Below are 18,946 nucleotides of genomic sequence, written 5' to 3' on the forward strand. Positions count from 1 at the left end.
GCGGTGAACGCTGCCAGCCAAATTTCTTACATAGCGACTTTTATTTTTACCAAGCAAGCGTCATCACGTTCTTTTATGACGTCATAATCGCAAATTCACGGGCGGACGGCTTGCGCAAATACAAAAACAAAAGAGTCACTTCGCCGACAAAATAAATATCAAGAGGGGTTTAGAGTAAATGGGGGACTAAACATTAAATATTTCCGACAAGCATTGATCACACCTTTGATGTATGGCTTCTTTCTTCCATTATTTTTTTCTCATGTATAAACAAGGGGCAGAATTATTCAGCTGTGTGGCTCAGGGTGGCTTGTGTGTGTGTGTTTATCTACGGGGAGAAAATTAACAAATTGCTTGTTTGCTCTCCGCGAATACATGTTAATTACCTGGTAGTTTGATCACAGGGCCCCTCTCTGTCGTTTGAACTTTGTTTTTTCAATTAGCCAGTTCAAACACCACTCGGCTTGTTCTAATTTATTTGCGCTCGTGAAAGGAAAGTTTGCTCTGCTGCTGTTTCGACAAACATTAATTTAAACGTCAAACTTGTTTTGGTTGTTCTTGTAACAAAACGGCTTTTTGTGCTCAGTTTCTTAAGTTTAAGTTCGCTTTAAGAAGCTTTGTATGGTTGTAAAGTAGGTTTATTGGAATTGAACGGCTTTTTTCAATCAATTAACATACTTTTAATATTTAAACATACATTTTATACTTTTAGGTCTCCTTAAGTATATGAATTAATACTATTTAACAACAAAGAAAAAGTTCTTAAAACATATTGACAAATTTTGAATTTATATTTAATTCTAAATTTTTTTAGAAAAAGTTATAACTTTATTCACGTATCAACTGTAGCATTAAGTGTTGTTCATTTTAAACACTTTTAAGCTGAAGACTACTTAAATAATGACACTTTTCTTAGATTGTGTACATTTACTAATATTTTATAAATTAGTTTACAAAGTTCAAACAGGCCTAAAACTAACTGTAGTCAAAAAGAAAACTTTAATGTGCAACCTAAGATCTAATTTATAAATTGGATTATAAGCATTTTAAAAACTACAAAATAAATAAAATCACCCCCAGCATATTCGATAGCTGCTTCGATGTGATTTTATGATGGAAATTAAGCTTTTAAGAAGCAATATTAAAGCCAGATACGGAATACCTGCTTCAACGATGCCTGTAGACGATTTTCTGATAAAATCATCTTTCATAAGAAAGGCTTTGAAGGTTTGTTTTTGAAGGTAATAGCCGGCAATGAGTGCAGATAATGGCCTTATCACAAATTGAAAAAGTCGCCTTGCTCGAGGTTGCAAGCGAAATAAACGCCGGTGCTTCGCATTGATCTAAATTGTTTTCGATAGGCAAGCTGGCATCTGCTGTGTGACTTGTGTGTTACTTGAACTTTTGGGTATTCGATAAGCTATTAGCATAACTCAGTTAGAACGTTGGATAAAATTGTTGTGATGGTTAGAAAAGCGATGTACATTCTGAGCGCTGATGCACTGTCACCTTCAGTGTTTCACTTAAATAAAGTTCAATTTCAATAAAAATCAACTGACTGATTGATTGTATTTGTAGTGATTTTTGATTATAAAACTACAAGTTTATAAGGTATTTTGAAGGATTTTAAACTGCTACCTTTATTGTAAATGTACTTTTATATAAATTTTAAATTAACATTTCAAAAGCAAAATATATTTTTTCATAAGTTTTAGCTATTGCTTTAGTTTCAATTGCTTATTATTTTTTAGAAACTTCGATTGAAAACTGGATACATTTAACTTTTTATTTATTTAATTAAACAATATTAAAGAACAACACTTGTAAACAAAAATCTTAAAAACAAGCACTAAAAAATAGCTGTATTTTGCTTTTACATTAGAAAAAGTGTTCAGATTTTACAAAAAGCTTTGGTCAACAAAACATACAAATAAGTTTTTACAATTTTTTTAGCTCTATGTTGTACTTAATCCAGCAAACTATTTCAAAAGAAACGTGTGAAACGATTCGGATTGGTAAAGCTAATTAGGCGGATTTGAAAGAATGTTTATTGTTCTTCACTTTTGTCGTGAGTAAGCCAGCTGACTCGCTTTAATGTGTCATGACGCCGTTTGATTGTTTAAATACCGATTTCTTTGAACACTCTTACCGCAAACCGCTTGCAATAACGAAACATTCTTTTTTTGTTTTTAGCTATATTGAACTGTATTGAAAGTAAAAAATATTTACAAATAGTCAGTTCAAAAGTTTTTTTTATGAATATTTATCTTACTAATATTTTGCTACATACAAAAAAACTAACTTTTTTTTTAGATACCGACTAAAATTTTCATCTCACCAGTACACTAGTTTACTTCAAATTGTGCACATTTAAATTATATCAAACACTTATGGAACTTTCAAAAAAAATCGTTATAATTTTTTATCTATCTACAAAAAACAGCTATTTCACTAAATTAAGTTTGCTTCAAAATCAAAGTAAAACAAACTCTTTCTATTAAAATGCCAATCAAATTCAGACAAACTCAAGTTATTCCAGTAGCAAGGCGTTCAGCCCACAAACAAACTCAAAGTTGGCCGACGATCGGAATACAAACAAACAGGGCAAAAGCAAACACAAGTTTCAGCGTCCATCCAAAGTTTAATTATTTGTAAAACGTAAATTGAATCCTCGAAATCGTTGGACCGTGAAAAAAAGTGTCGGAATAGATTTTCGAGAGGTCACCGAAAGTTCACTGTGACTCAATACACACGGGAGGAAATTAGAAACTAAAGCACTGGCGGAAGAAGTAACTAGTTTTAGCTACTTTAGAGTTTCATATTTTAAGTTGATTTTAAAAATAAGTTTTGTTAACATCAGTCATTTTAAAAATAGCTGTAGTTTAATTTGTTATTTAATTTAGTTTAAAAATTGTTTTTAAAATGGGTTTTCATTGTTAATAAAGATACGAGTACAAATGTTATTAAACTATTTGTTTTTAATGGATTCAACTTTTGTACAAATAAAATTACTTACTTCTAAAATGTTATCATTATTCGAAAATAAAATTAGTTTAAAAGCTAAAATGTCTCAATAAATAGAAAAGCCTTAACTTAAACATACTTTTTGTTTTATACGATTGTTGTATGAATCTTGACTTAAGATTCATAAATATTGTCTTATCAAGTTTACTTTAGATGAAAAACTATTGAAAAAGCATTTATTTATTTAAAAACAAAATATATTTATAAAATTAAACTTGTCACACATTATTTATGCTTGTTTGATTTTTACTGCTTAATAAATTTTTTTCAAAAAAGCATTTGCGGATTTATTGGTTTTAATAACATAAATTATTTGAGCTTCATTAAGTATTACAGTACATATTTTATCGTTTTATTTATATATATATTAACAAATAAAACTATTTTTTTTAGAGTAAATAAATTTTGCCGCTTAAATACCTAAGGCTTTTATATCTTTTGAGATAACTAGTGTTTTAAATTTACAAATTTGAAACATTAAGTACTTTATGATACTTATACACAACACAATACTCACCAAAAAATGTGACAAAAGTATTTTATTTTTTAGATCTAAGTTCTTTAAAACCTTTAAACTACTTAAAATTTAATTCACGAAAATTATTTAGACGATGTAAGAAGTTGTGATATGAAGACTTTATATTTGATGAAGTTTTCATATTTGAACAAGTATTTTTAAACGTATTAGAATTAACATTGTTTCGAAAGTATACTTATAATTCATTTATTTCGTATACTGAATTTAAAATTGAGTCTCAAAGAGATTAAACAAAATATACATTTGCACCAAAAAAAAAATAGATAAGTGCAATATAAAAGTGTGCTTGAAATCAGAAAAAGAAACTTGTTTAGTGAAAATGCTAAAACAAAGCGAAAAAAAGGAGTACTTTATAAAGTATTATCTAGCTTTAGTTGGACCTAAGATTTTTAAAAAAATATAAATTAAACTTTTAATTGTTTATTGCTATTAAAAGTATTAAATATATTTCTTAAAAAAATATGTTTTTAAAATGCTTAATTCTTAATATTAAAATTATGGTTTTAATTTTTTTTTTAATAATGTGCAGCCACAAGTAATTTTGGTTAAATAGATAAATTAATAACACATTATACAAATTACACTTTTTAATACTGTTATTCATGCCTAATTAGAATTTATTTAAAGTAGTATAATGATATATCGGTTTGGAAATGTTTATTTATTTTACCGCAACCCTTAATTTGCACTAGATTTAAGTGCTACTAACTTATGTGGAGCATTTTAATTGCCTAAAAACAGCTATAATTTCTTTTGTAGATTTACATCCATGATTTGAATAACATGTGAATTGAAATGGGTTTTAATATAAGCAATGTACAGTCTAAGGTTTAGGTTATTTTTAGAGTTTAGCATAACTATATTAAAAAAAAAGTTTAATATTTCTATGAAGTAAATTATGACAATAGTTGTGTTTAAAACATATTGAGTAAATAAAAAAAATATTTATCTCTTGGTAACTTAAATAGTTTTGAAATAAATATGTTATATACTTCTATTAGAAAACTTTACAATACTTGTTACTGTAGAAAATTTAAATAAACTAACTTGACAAGTTTTAATTGCAAAAAAAGTCAGCTAAATTAAAAATAAATATTATCATAAAAAATATTATTTATTTGATAACTAATAAAAAACAAAAATTATTTAAAGTGTTAGCTCACTTAATTACAGAGTAGCATGTAATTTTTAGGCAGATAAAATTTTTAAGATAAAGTTGTTTCGTATTCAAACTTTTTATATTTTTGTAAAAGTCTGATTTTTTTTTGTTTAAAAATTCTTAGTAACTTTTAAATACTTGTAATATTAGTAAGACGAGTTTGATGTTTTTGTTATCAAACAAAAAGTGTTTGTTGTTTTAAGGCTAAAATAAGTAATCTTATTTAGATACCTCTTTTCAGTACCACTTTTTTTTTTTCTTAAAAAAAGAAGCTCGAAACCGTTTATAGAGCTAAGGCTCTTTTGTAAACTAAAACAACTTTAGTTAGAAGAAAAATAAACTTTTGAAACAAAAAATAAAGTACATTAATATTACAAATAGAAGCAAATTAATATTTTTCACGGACGGTATACTTTTTTTAAGTACAGGTATTAAGCAGCAAAAAAGTAATGATAATAAAAGTTTTTTTAGTATGACTTTTTTAATCACATTAAAAATTATAACTATTTATAGAACTTAAATGGCAATTAATTAAGCATGCTGTTAAACGTTTGAAAATGATTTAAGAAAAGTACTACAAAATAGCTAGAGACGCATTAAAAAAAGTATTTTACAAAGTATACTTTCACCTGTCATGGATTTTAAGTTAATTTAAATCAGTAAAAAAGCTTTATTTATATTTAAAAACTAAGTTTTTTTGAATGCTTTCCGAAATATGCTTTCAAAAACACGATTCTTGATACTTAAAAATTTATTTTTACAACAAACAAGGTTAATAAAAGTACAAAATGCTGATATAGGACTTGACTTCTATTTTACTACAAACTATTACTTTGAATATTTTTCAGCTATTGTTTTTGTAAAATATAAAAAGTTTAATTCTTTTTTAAACAAAACTGATTAGATGTAAAAACTACAATCAGTAAACTATTAATTAAAATTTTTATATTTAATGTAAAAAACCACATTTTAAAATATTTCAACAACAGTCATAATACAATTTTCATGACCTTATGAAAATAAACTGATAAATTTTCAATAATTGCCAGTTTATAAATAATATATAATATCCACGATGTAATTTTTGGTAGTATTAAATACTTTGTACGAGGACAGTCCGGTTGTAATGTTAAAGTGCTTTCCCTAATGTTTGCTGAGTCAGTATAATTTTAATTGTTTTTTTAATTTTTTTATACTTTTATCTATAACTCACCTTACCCAAACATATTTAATAATTTACCAAGAAATAAAAATTAATAACTAAAAATAAAAGCATCATGAAAAAATTTTTTTCCTGTTATCTGACTCAGCAAAAATTATATGATACACTTTCACGTTTCAACAAGACTAAATATGCACGAAGGGTCACTTTCGCACAAAGAAACCATTGTATGAAGAAACATTTTTGCACGAAGACACTTTTTTACAAAGTCTCAATTTTGCACGAAAACTAATAGAAAAATAACAAATTTAAGAAAAAATTAATAAATAAAAGTTACCCTTTAAGGGAGAAGGGCTAGGGGTAACAGTGATTGTAAAAAAATAAACTAAAAAATAAAAATCTATAAAATAAAAACACTACTGACCAAGGGTAAAGGTTAGGGGTAACATTAATAATAAAAATAGAAATAATAAATTAATAAAGATATAATAAAAAAGTGTCTTCTTGCCATAAAAAAATTTTTTTGTGCAAAAGTGTCCCTTAGTGCATTTTTGACACTTACACACTTTGTACAAGTATACATTTTAATAATTCATAAGAGAAAAATTCAAATTTTTCCGAAAAACCCGAACGAAAATTATGCTGACTAAGCAAATATAAAAACTTTTTATCTTACTTAAATAGGATGGAATTCTAACTCTCACTTTAAAACCTCACTTATAAAGTTTAGCTAAATCATATTTAAAAATGCAAGCTAGAGGCGCTGGCTTTTTTTTTATATAAAGCAGAAGTTTAACAATTTTTTTAAAGCGTTTGTGGGTAATATTCACTATTTTTGACAATTATTATAGTGGTGTGCGACGTGAGTGCTTAATGTGGCTTTTAATGTATTTTCAACAAAGGTTATAAAGAGTCTATCTCGAAATAATAGCATAGTTTAACTAAAATTTGTAAACACTTTAGTTTTTTTAAAGAAATTTTAAACACCTGTGTTTAAAATTGTTTTAGGTTGAGCAATAATTTTAACTTGTTCTCTTATATTTTAATGTAACAAAACAAAAACAATAAAAACATATCTTTATTTTTTTTACTGAAGCATTTAGTGTGCAGTTAAATGTTTTATTATATAAATCTGAAACTTTTTTAAGTCCACCTCAATTTTAATTTTACTTTATTATTAATCTACGTTTTGTTAAACTTTAGGAAGTAATTAAAGTAGGGCTGGTGTTTTACTGTCCTAATACCAAAGTACAGCACTAGTTAAAACCGGTGGTGATAAACTATTTTAGGAAGCTTGCTGTTTCTATGTTGCTTACACAAACTTTTGTTCACAATGTCATAGTGCAAACAAATTTTGTAAAATACTATCATAATAATGCAGTTCATAACAGATACAAATAATGAAAATATTGTGAAGTTTTTGTTAAATTAAATTAAGATTTTCATAAGTTTTTCAGGATTCAAAATAAAACAAACGTAAAGTTTATTAGAACTAATCATTAAAAAAACATATTGTTTACAAATATATAAGCAATAAAAATATTATAAGATCTTTATTGGAGAACACAAGATTTCAAAAAAAAAAACACAGTTTTTCATATTCTCAGCTAAACAGAAAGTTAATGTGTTCTAGTTTATGTAGTACATCAATTTCCCCTTATAATTTTTTATACTTCTGCTTTAATTTAATCAATATGTGGTCTGTTTGTAGTGTGGCCTGTTTGTGAAGGGGTCCTAATAACAGCTTTTGAAATTTTCTGAGTTAAAGTTGCAAGATTAAAACCATTAGCCAACACATACAAAAAATACTTTCAAGTAAGAGCTTGTACTGTTTTTCAAATATATAGTTTAACCTACATATAGCCCCTTGAAAACTTTTCAATATAGGTTGAAATTTAATAAATATAATTTAATACTAACCATGATAGGTACATTCTAATTTTTCAAGTATGATAGCCAAAATTAAAAATAATTCTAGTTAAAATACTGAAGCTATTTTGAAAATAGTTAGGAATTATCAAACAACAGTTTTTTTTAATAAGTTTTAATAACTCTATTTATTTCAAGTATAAATTTGATATAACTATATAACTGAAGATCTCAATTAAAATTACTCATTGATTTATAAAAGAGTCCTTTAAAATAAAATGTATGTTTTTAATTTTAACCCATTAAAGTATATACAAGTAAACACATAATCTAAAAGTTACTCTTTTTTCAATCTTTTTTTGATTTCTCAATAATGATATCTTGAGAAGTCTGATTCATAGGCAAATCCAAGATGTTGTTTAAATTTATAATAGAGTTGTCACACTTTCAGTAGTCTTGAATTTTTGAAAAATCATAAAAATTTACTGCAGTCTTTTCAGCCTTAAAAATTAAAAAAATATCTTGAAAACATTTTTTTGAAAATCTTTCATGCTTACAATTTTTAATGTTTTTAAACAAAAAACATGTTAAACGGTTTTGATTGCTTTGTGGATTATGAATAAAAACTTTATTTCAAACAAAAAAATATGAAGAGTATATTTTTTTACATGCTACCCTGGGGGCGATTTTAGTAAGTCGGTTGGCAATAACTAGTAAAAGGGGGGGGGGCTTTTCAAAATTTTAGGCAGTCATAACATTTTGAAACTTACACTAGATATTATTGAGTTACAACAAAAAGGTCTTAGGTGTTTTTAAATGGTAGTTTTTTGAGTAGTATTGTTGGAGGGGGCCATTTGAAAAAAAGTTTGGGAAACCCTAGCTTAGAGACATTAGTTTAGCTTAAAGTTTTTTTTAGTATTTGGCAAACTCAGGCAAGTTTTAACATTTTTAGATTTTTTGATACACCTTGGCTAGTTTTTAATAACTGTTTTATTCTTTAATTTTTGAAGTTATTTGATTATTTATTATATTTTATTAAGTAAACTTGATTAAATTATTTTTAAGTTTTTTGCTTTCTGTTCTTTTTTTAATTTTTTATCAACTGATGCAACACTGGTTAGTTCTTTGTCATTGTTTTTTTTTTTGTTTTAAAAATTTAAGATTTTAAATAAAAACAATTATTAAATAGTTTTGCATTCAAGTTAAACAATAATTAAATTTTAATTGAAGGAAATTTTTTAAATACATTACAAAGTACAAATATAAAATATTTGACAACAAAATATGTTTTATATTGTTATTACAGCATAAATGTTTCTTTTAGCTTTGTATAAATCTGTACTTCTTTGAGTACAAAGAAGTATAAGTATAAAAAATTTAAACTGTGTTTGTGCTTAATACTTTAGTTTAAAGCTAAAATTAATTTTAAAATCTAAATAACTTAGATAATTTTAGTAAAGTTTACCAATGTTTTCTTGAAGTTTTTCAAGAAAAATTACAACTTGTATATATTTTCTATGTATATTAACAAATTTTATTTTGTCACAATTATTATTCATTGAATGTTTTTATTTTTATTACCTTTTTAATTTACAAATATTGTTCAAGTCAGTTTGGGTAGAAAAATTTTACTGGTTCATTTTATCTAGTTGCTTTCAATACAACTTTCATTTATAATTTTCCTTTATTAATTTTAATAGACTTAACAATAGAATAAAGTTATCATACTAGCAATTGTACTTAACTGCAAAATAAACAACCGAGATTACACATGGCAGCTCCTAAAAACTTCACTCCCATCATAAAAGTTAGTTTTAATAAAAATATGTTGTTTATAAATACATTATGTGCATAAATTGTTTTGTAGGAACACATTTTTATTTCTTTAATTTTTGCTTTATCAATAATTTTTGTTAAAAATGTGTACTATAATTTAATGCTTATATTCAAAACCACTAACTTAAAGCTTAATTTTTACAAAGATTATAGAAATTTTATAAATGAGTCTACTAACTTAAATTAATTATATAGGTTATTTAAGACAAAGGTTAACATATGTAGGTTTATATTTTTGTTTACATGTTACTTTATTATAAAAATAAAAGTTTGGAACCAGTTTTATACATAATTTTTGATTATTTATTTATTTCAAAAATGATTTAAAGAAACTTTCACTTTGGCACCAACCAATTTTCTAAAAACCACCCCAATGCAAAATGTATAGGATCCAAAAATTGCAATCTTGGAGTTTTAATCTCAATTTTTTTTTACATGTTGCTAATTGTAACACAAGCACACTGAACAATTTAAAACGATTTAAAGAAAACTTTATGGTGGAATTTTTGTTTTTATGTAATTTTTATTACTTTTTGTAACTTTTATTGATTTTTTTTCATTTTTTAAACAAGAAATTCAACCATAAAACTAAATTGTTTTAAGTTGTTCACAGTGTGTGACAATTAGCCACATGTAAAAAAAATTGAGATTAAAACTCCAAATTTTCAATTTTCGGATCCTATACATTTTGCATTGGGGTGGTTTTTAGAAAATTGGTTAATGCCAAAGTGAAAGTTTCTTCAAATCATCTAAAATTTAGTACATAGTAACATTTTGATATTTCTAAAACATAGAAATGTTTCCATCTGGAAAATCATAAGAGGCTGTAAAAATAACGATCACTTCTAACCCGATCACTTCTAACCCTATCACTTCTAACCTGATCACTTCTAACCCGATCACTTCTAACCCGATCACTTCTAACCCAATCATTTCTAACCCGATCACTTCGAACTCGATTACTTCTAAGTTCTAACCCAATCACTACTAACCCAATCATTTCTAACCCAATCATATCAAACAAGATCATTTCTAACCCATTTTACTTGTTTATTATTTTTTTTTAATCTAAATTTCATTCAAAAACAAACTAGTTTAATAAAGTTATAAAAGTATTTTTTTATTAGTTTCTTTTTATGATTTTAATGTGTTACGCAAAAAACCTTGTTAATATAAACTTTAATTTTAGTATTAGCTTAACATAGATTTAATTTATTTTTATCACCTTATTTTTCGATATTTCATTCTACACATAATATAGATTTTTTTCCATTATTTAGTATTTTTTTATTCTTTCAATCTACTTTAACAGACGTTTTTCGTTAATAAAAATTTATCGTTACTTTACAATATTTTGAACTATTCTTTGTAGGATTTTAAAATAAGCACTTATAACTATTCTTAAGTCGGATCTTAAAATATATTCACGTGACTATAATAATTTTTTCATAAGCAAATAAAAAAAAGTAAACCTTTACAATTATAATATTCGGATACAAAAACCTTTATATTACGGTCTGAAAACTAGATTGTAAGTCTGTTGTAAATGTTGTATTATTGTTGACTAGTGTATTAAAGTTTTATAGTAGGTTAGTTTTAAGTTTAATTTTAGTAACTTTTACAAATTGTTATACAACTTGCATAGGCCTATTAAAATAATGGAATTCAAACAAACACTAGGAGAAATTAAATACTTTTGTTATATTAAGTAAAAAAGCCTGATTTTTAGGTATAACCTAGATATTAAAACCGTTATGTCATATAACAAACCGCAAAAGTATTTTACGTCGATTGAACGTCTTGATTTCACATTATTAATAAATTCCTACTTAGTCCTGGAGCAAAAAAAGTCACTAACAAATAAACAGGCATGTTTATTTGTATAACAAGTCTGAGGTTAATCAAATCTCGCCCAGGTAATCTTCTTTAAAATCTTCATTTAAATATATATAATATACAAAATGTTTTAATTACAACTAAAATTAGTACTTTTAGTTGACAAAAATTTCTTTAAAATTTACTTTGTTATGAACAGTTGAAATAACGTAAGTAAAAACGAAATAAGTACTGAAAAAACATTTTTAAATAGAGTAATAAATTAATTATTTAAATACAGTTAAATAATCCATTTTTAAACTTTATTGAAATAGTTAATTACCACAAAAATAAACCATTGATTTATAAACCTAACAAAAATAAACCATTAGAAACCATTGATATAATATGTAGAATTTGGTTCATTCTATAGTTTGATTTTATTAGCAGCGCCTTTCCTCGGTAAATAATAAAAGGTTTTTCAATATTTTCGATAGATATTTATTTAGTCTGTATTCCTAATGTGCTTTTGACTTTAAATTTAGTGGTTAGGCAATGCAATTGAATTTTTATTTTTTTTACAATTGTCTGTACCTTAATTCCAATAATGTTTATTTAAATTGAATCTAATATGCTTTGGCAAAGCGACAAAAATAATTGATAAAAAATCAATGAAATACCAAACGGTTCACAATTGTACAGAACCTAACTCTAAAAGTCAGGATGTGTATATCCGGTCGATGTTTGAACAAGTATAAATTTTGTTTATGAACTTTTGTAGTTTGTTTGAATTTTGGCATTCTAGTATTTTCTAAAATAAATTTATCAAAGTATCTATGTAACTTCTTTTAATGAAGAAGTGCGTAATTCAGACTATTTTGCTGACTGCTGCACTTTAATCGTTGAAATAATTTACTAAATAGTCTCAATATGTGTTGCTGAATTTTTAAGAGAAGTTTTTTTTTTTGTTGAAAAGAAATCAGAGTTTAATTCTAAATTGAAAGATTCTGCAACTAAGTTTGGTTTTATTAAAGCTCACTGATCGTTGAAAGAATTGATATTACACTTGCTTATTATGGAGTTAAAACCAAATGTTTTAAAAACATTTTCCTTCAAATCATAAATAAGTCAATTAGTATTATACTTAAGTAAAAAATTTTTTTGCTGTTAATCTATAAATATTAGATAAAACTATAGTTTTTGATTTTAAGATATATAAATTTGCGTCTGTTAAGTGTCATTCAGTTTAAGTGGCTTAGCTTTTGATGCCTAGGTAGAATTAAAAACTTCGAACAGCAATGAATATCAAAAATTAAATTTTAACAAAAGCTATCTGAACATTTAGTTTAAATTTATACAAAACTAACTAAATTTCATTAAAATACAATTTTGTTGAGATTAATTTGTTTTTAGAACAAACCCTAATTTTAAAACAATAATAAACAAACATATTAATACAGATCGAGTTAATAATTGTCGGGTTAGATCGAATTAGAAATGATCGGGTTAGAAATGATCGGTTTAGAAATGATTGGGTTAAAAATGATCTTGTTAGAAATGATCAGGTTAGAAGTGATAGGGTTAGAAATGATCATGTTAGAAGTGATCGGGTTAGAAATTATCGGGTTAGAAGTGATCGGGTTAGAAGTAATCGAGTTAGAAGTAATCGAGTTAGAAGTGATTGGGTTAGAAGTGATTGGTTTAGATATGATTGGGTTAGAAATGATTGGGTTAGAAATGATTGGGTTAGAAGTGATCGGGTTAGAAGTGATCGGGTTAGAAATGATCGGGTTAGAAATGATAGCGAGTTATAAATGATAGTAAACCCCCTTAAACATATGTTGGAAATTTGTAAATAAATAAATTCTTAATGTACCATAAAGTATTGATGTTCTTACTTATTCAAGATCATAGGGGAGTCTAGTGATAAAACTAAAACTCAATCTTTTCAAAAAGATGTAAGCTAAGTATAATGTACTTTAGTAGAAAAAACAATTTTTTTCTAAAATACTGCGGTTAAAGAAAAAGACTTCATGTTCTTAATGTTTAGAAATTTACTGTAAATAATTATTACTTATTATGCTAAAAAAGCAATTTCCTTAGAATTAAAAATTTTATTTTGCAGTATTTTAAAACAAATTTCGAGAAGCAGATTTTTATGGATATTTTACTCGGACCAAGTTTTTAAAAGATTAAAAAAAAAACAAATAATCATAATTGTCGTTTCATAGCTGTAAAGATGTATAAGATTTCTGTTCCTTTTAGAAGTGCTCAAATAAGTTGTTTTCCGAAATGATTGTTATTTTAGTTATTAAAGTAAAAGTCAGCTTCTGGTAAACATCTATATAAATGTAATAAATTTACAATGAGACCCAAGACTCAGTTTACCAAAAGCTTGTGTCTGATGATTGAAGTAACATAATTAAATAATTATGTTAACTTGAGCTTGCCTCACAGCATATGTAAGTTCAGGCTTTTTCCGATGTTTTCTTTCATTACATGCAATAAAGAATTAAGTGTAATTTAAATGGGAATGGTCAAATTTTCACAAAGTTTCAATTTTGCACAAGAGTAAAAAAACCAAAAAAATATATATATATATGAAATAAAAAACTAAAAGATAAATTAATAAAAAAAGAAAAAAGTTACTAACCAAGGGTAAGGATTAGGTAATAAACTTTTTTTTCTCAATCTGGTCTGGCATTGTAGAATTTTACCTCAACTGTTAATCCAAAACTTTTTACTGCTTTCCAAAACCCTAGAAAATTTAAAATATTTAGTCAAAATTAAACTTTAAGAAGTATTTTGTAGATTTTTAACCTCAAAAAACAAGCAAATGTATTATATACTTTTAATTTTAAATTATCTTTAAGCTTCGGAAATATATTTCTTTTTGCTTTTTTCAAGTTTATTTGTAGAATTTTTTATAGATTCTAAATAATATAAGAATCTTATTGTTTAGCATCAAATAAAGTCTCCACTATTTTGCCCTAAAAGTATTTTATTGCCTATAAAATTTGCAATGAAATATTTTTTCATTTTGCTTCTACAATTTTTTACAAAACTGAGATAAATTTAACTGTAATATTACAAATGTTTTTGCTTTAACTTAGAAATATCACTACTATAATTTGAGAAAAATTCTATACATGTTTAATGTTAATTATCATAAATAAACTGTTTAAATTATACTTTAAGCAGGAGTTGACAGGCATTTGGTGGTCTTTAGTAAATTTTAAAAAAGTAAAAATATTTGTGGGTTATAGTTTTAGCTGGTTTTACTTTTCATAACAGACTGCATAATGTCTAGTGTAAGTTTCAAATCTTCCAGCTAATGTAACTAAATCATTGTTTATTTACTTTTTTAGTCTTCATTACAAGCCTCAGAATATCTAGTGTAAATTCAAAAGTTTTATTAGGAGCCAAAATGTTCATGCTCCAAAGCAGCAGTTTGCCGACCCTTGACTTAAATTAATTTTATTTGATTTTATTCGAAAGTCGTTTTCAAGTTTATTATTTGTTTTCAAGTTGAATGTTTTATATAAACTGTAAAACCGTGAAATAAAGTATGAATATTTACACTTTTATGTCATTGTCTGAAATATAAAATTTCAGACAATGACGATTTAAGTATAAACTAAAAGGTATATACACTGACTAATATAAGTTTTAACTATATAAAATAAAAACCTATGTTAATAAAACACTTTGGTACAACAGTTTATTGTAAGCTTCTTTTTCTGTTGTTTTACATCAGGTTGTTGAATTGTGTTAAAAGTACATTGTCCACTAGCAAGACAGCTGGTAGTAATAGCTTTTTTGGTAAAATTTTGAGCTCGTCTTAGATGAAAGTCCAGGCTTTGGCTCTGATGACTTTTTTAGATATTTTCTTTTTGATCTTATTGTAAACAAGTGTACAAGCTGTCTTGTCTAAGTTATTTTTTTTACGTTTTATAGTAATTAAATAATCTAGTGTCTTATCAGCAAACAGTAGCTTCAATGACAGCTCTTAATATATTAAAGACTACAGCTTGTTTCAAAAAAAAAACTAACGATTTTTTATAAGTATTAACAACTAAGAAAGCAATTTTTCATTAATGAAGTTGTAATAAAACGAGTAGACGTTAAAAAATATAGTTTGGTTTATTTCATTTGATCGCCTTATTTAAAGCTCTTATAAGCATTTTCTACAATAAATTAACAACTAAATATTTTATGAAGTTTATTTTGGAAATTTGTCTTGACCCAGGCTTTTAAAGCCCTTGATAGTAATTTGAGAGCTTAAAAACTGTAAAAATTGTGTTTACAACGAAATACTTTTTTTGTTTAGCTGTTTGGCTTAATAATGTGTAGTCTTTATATAGTAGCATATGAAAGTATCTTTAAGTTTGAATCATTTGCTTTTAATTTTTCGTTTTTTAACTTAACTTGTAATATACCTAGATGTTTATTTTAAACTTAAAAGTTAAACTACTCGCTAAAAACTGATCTTTCAAAACATACACTTTGGTTAATTCGCTTTTTATACAACGCATTGTAAGTAACTAAAACATAAAGTAAATACTTAATAAGTGATATTAATATGTTTTTAGTAATTAAATTGATATAACAAGTCATTGCTACCAAAGCAATTTTGCTTTTACTTATTTTTTAATCGAGTTAAGCAATACAAAAGGAATCAAGATGACTTAATAATTTCATAGAAAAAATTGAAACGCTTTCTAGTGGTTAAATAGTTTTCAAAGTGAGAAAAATGTTAAAGCTTTATTAAACTAATGAAATAAATTTCTACAATCGCTTCCCTTAGGTTCCTATTGTAAAACCACTTTCCTTGCAGATCCTGTTCAAAAAATAGCAAAAAGCAATTAGAAATCAACTAAGAAATTTTAAAAAAAGAACGAACTATTAAAACCTTTTATACCCCACATTGCTCAAAGATATAACAATTATATTCAAAAAAAATGTTTAAAAGATTTTTCAACATCAACTATATGACTCGAGCTTAATTGATCGAAGAGAACATCAAAGAAAGTCTAAATCGATCTCATTAAAGCTTGATTGAAACTTTATTTACTACGTAACATGTTTCGAACAATCATTAAACGTTTCTCCACGGTGGTTCTTATCTGACTGCGCAAAAATCGAAAACCAAAGCCGTTTTATAACATATCCGAAAGTGCTACTCCTTTTCAAAATAAAAATTACCTATTTACACAACAATTAGTTTATAAAAACTTAGAAGTGTTTATTTTAACTTAAGGATGTTTTTATTTTTTGCTTTCTTTTGTTCTTCTGAAATAGATATACTCGATTGCGAGACAATCCCTTGTTGCTAAAACATACCAAATATTTGTAAAAGCTTTAAGTATTTTAGTTTTGAAAAAATTATAATCACAGGGAGCGTGTTGGGCCGCGGGTATCACGGGTGCAAGCTACTGTTACGTCAACAAGGAACAGGTGAAGGCAAAATGGCGCGAAAATGACGATGCCAAACATCAGCCAGCCGTCAAAGTTGAAGGTAAAACTTATTGATATTTTTGATTATAAATAAATAGTTGGTTTTAAGTTTTGTAGTACAAATATTTCAAGTTTTTTTTTGTTGATATTATCAAAATATCTAAAAGAGCTTATAAAAAGTTTACAGTACTTCGAAAAGTTTATTTACTAAAAAATTATTACGTCAAAGTTTAAGCTAAATTTGAATATTTTGTAGTCATTTTAAACTTTAGAACTAGTTAAAGGTTTTATATAGAGTTTTACTAAAAAATCTTAAAGCTACAGTTATTTTTCGTACAACTTATTATTACTTAAGCATATTTCTAACGAGTAATCTAAATTTTTTTGATTAAAAAAAAATCCAACTGAGTAGGCTAAACATTTTAAATATTTCACTATGGACCTGTTTTAAGGTATGATATGATAAAAGTATAACACATTTATAAAAAACTGACACTTGATAAACCAACTCATTTTTTTCAGAAATGGAAAACTTCGAACAAAAGTCGAAGCTGCTCAGAACATCGGTGTTGACCGACGAGCGGCTCATCACCGCCTCGTGCGGCGGAAAAGAAGAAGATTTTCCCGCGAAAACGCAGCTGTTCGACCTCACCCCAGTGAGCCACGATGAAGAGCAGCCTCCACCGCAGGAGAAGAAGAAACCTAAAACCTGCACCCCCAAACCAAAGAAAAACTGCGCTCCGCCGCCAAAGTCCACGGAAATGGACGATTGTGACGTGGCGCCAGGTCACGACAGGCAGGTCTCGGAGTTCTGGTACAAGAACCAGCAGCGGCCGCCCAAGGGCTGGGACGAGGTCACGGACGCCTACATCGACCCTTGCGACCTCGCCTTTACAAACAAGGAGGAAAAAGTGGCAGAGGTCCAAGGTCCTGTTGAGCCGCTGCCCGCAAGTTGCGAGAAGCTCATTAAAGCGCACAACAAGAAGAAGCCGGTTCCCAACAGGGACGCCCCCATAAATTTCAGCAAGGCCGAGGTGGACTACTCCCCAAACAGCTTTGATTGTGACATCACGAAAGACCCGGACACCAGCCAGCCGCAGGGGTCAATTTTTGGGAAACCGCGGCCCGAGATGCCCGTCCTGTTCGACTTGCCCAAGGACGTGGTTAAGAAAATTGCCAAATTTCAAAAGAAAGCCGCCAAGATACCGAACAAGAGCGGTGAGCCGCCGGAAGCCGATGTCGATTGGTCGAGGCGGAGCTTCAAAATGCGGGTTTGCGACGACGACGTTGAGATGGGGGATTACCCCGATTGGAAAGAAGACGATTACGTCATGGACGACATGGAGGCTTGCCGGGAGGAGAAGCCTTGCGAGTTTTTCGAGGAAGCCGCGAAGGAGGCTGCAAAGGCTCCGACCCCGGTGCAGCAGTTTGTGTTTGACAACATCAAGAAGGTGAGCAAGAGAAACAAAGAAGGAAAAGACAGTCCAAATGAAAGCAGCGGCAGGGCTCACAATCTCACGGATAACGATTCCGAAAAGCTAGATACAAATGCTACCGAGTCTCCTAAAAGGACTCGTTTGTTTGATAAAATAAAAAACGCAGCAAAGCCTAAAGGCCAAATAGAAGTTTACACGACTGAAGAAAAGGATCCGGATTTCTTTGAAAGCCCGGACAAGAAAAGTCCAGACCCGCCAAAAGAGTCGCAAGGCAACGATGACCCGCTGTCGGGGCTGCTCAACAAATGGGACGCATTGAAGCAGGGCGTGGTCCGGTTTGCGTACGACAAGAAAGCCCTGGTGGACGAGTTCATGCATTCCAAGAAGCCGCCCGCCAACGCTCCCGACAAGGACAACAAGCCAGAAAAAAATCCACCATCAACACCACCAAGTAATACAAGTAAAAAAAGCTCAGAAACCAACCCCGATTCTTCGACGTGCGAGACCAAGGCCCTTCAGGACAGGCACGAGGGAGAAGCCATGTTCGACAGTTCCTGCTCGTCGGTGAGGCCCGACAACAACAAGCACGTGGTCAGCGAGCTCGTCGAGTTTGAGAGTGACGTCTCTCCCGAAAAGGCGTGCGGATTCCT

The sequence above is a fragment of the Thalia democratica genome, unplaced genomic scaffold, assembly GCF_965202585.1.
Source record: "Thalia democratica unplaced genomic scaffold, ktThaDemo2.hap1.1 HAP1_SCAFFOLD_732, whole genome shotgun sequence".
In the NCBI taxonomy this organism is placed as follows: domain Eukaryota; kingdom Metazoa; phylum Chordata; class Thaliacea; order Salpida; family Salpidae; genus Thalia; species Thalia democratica.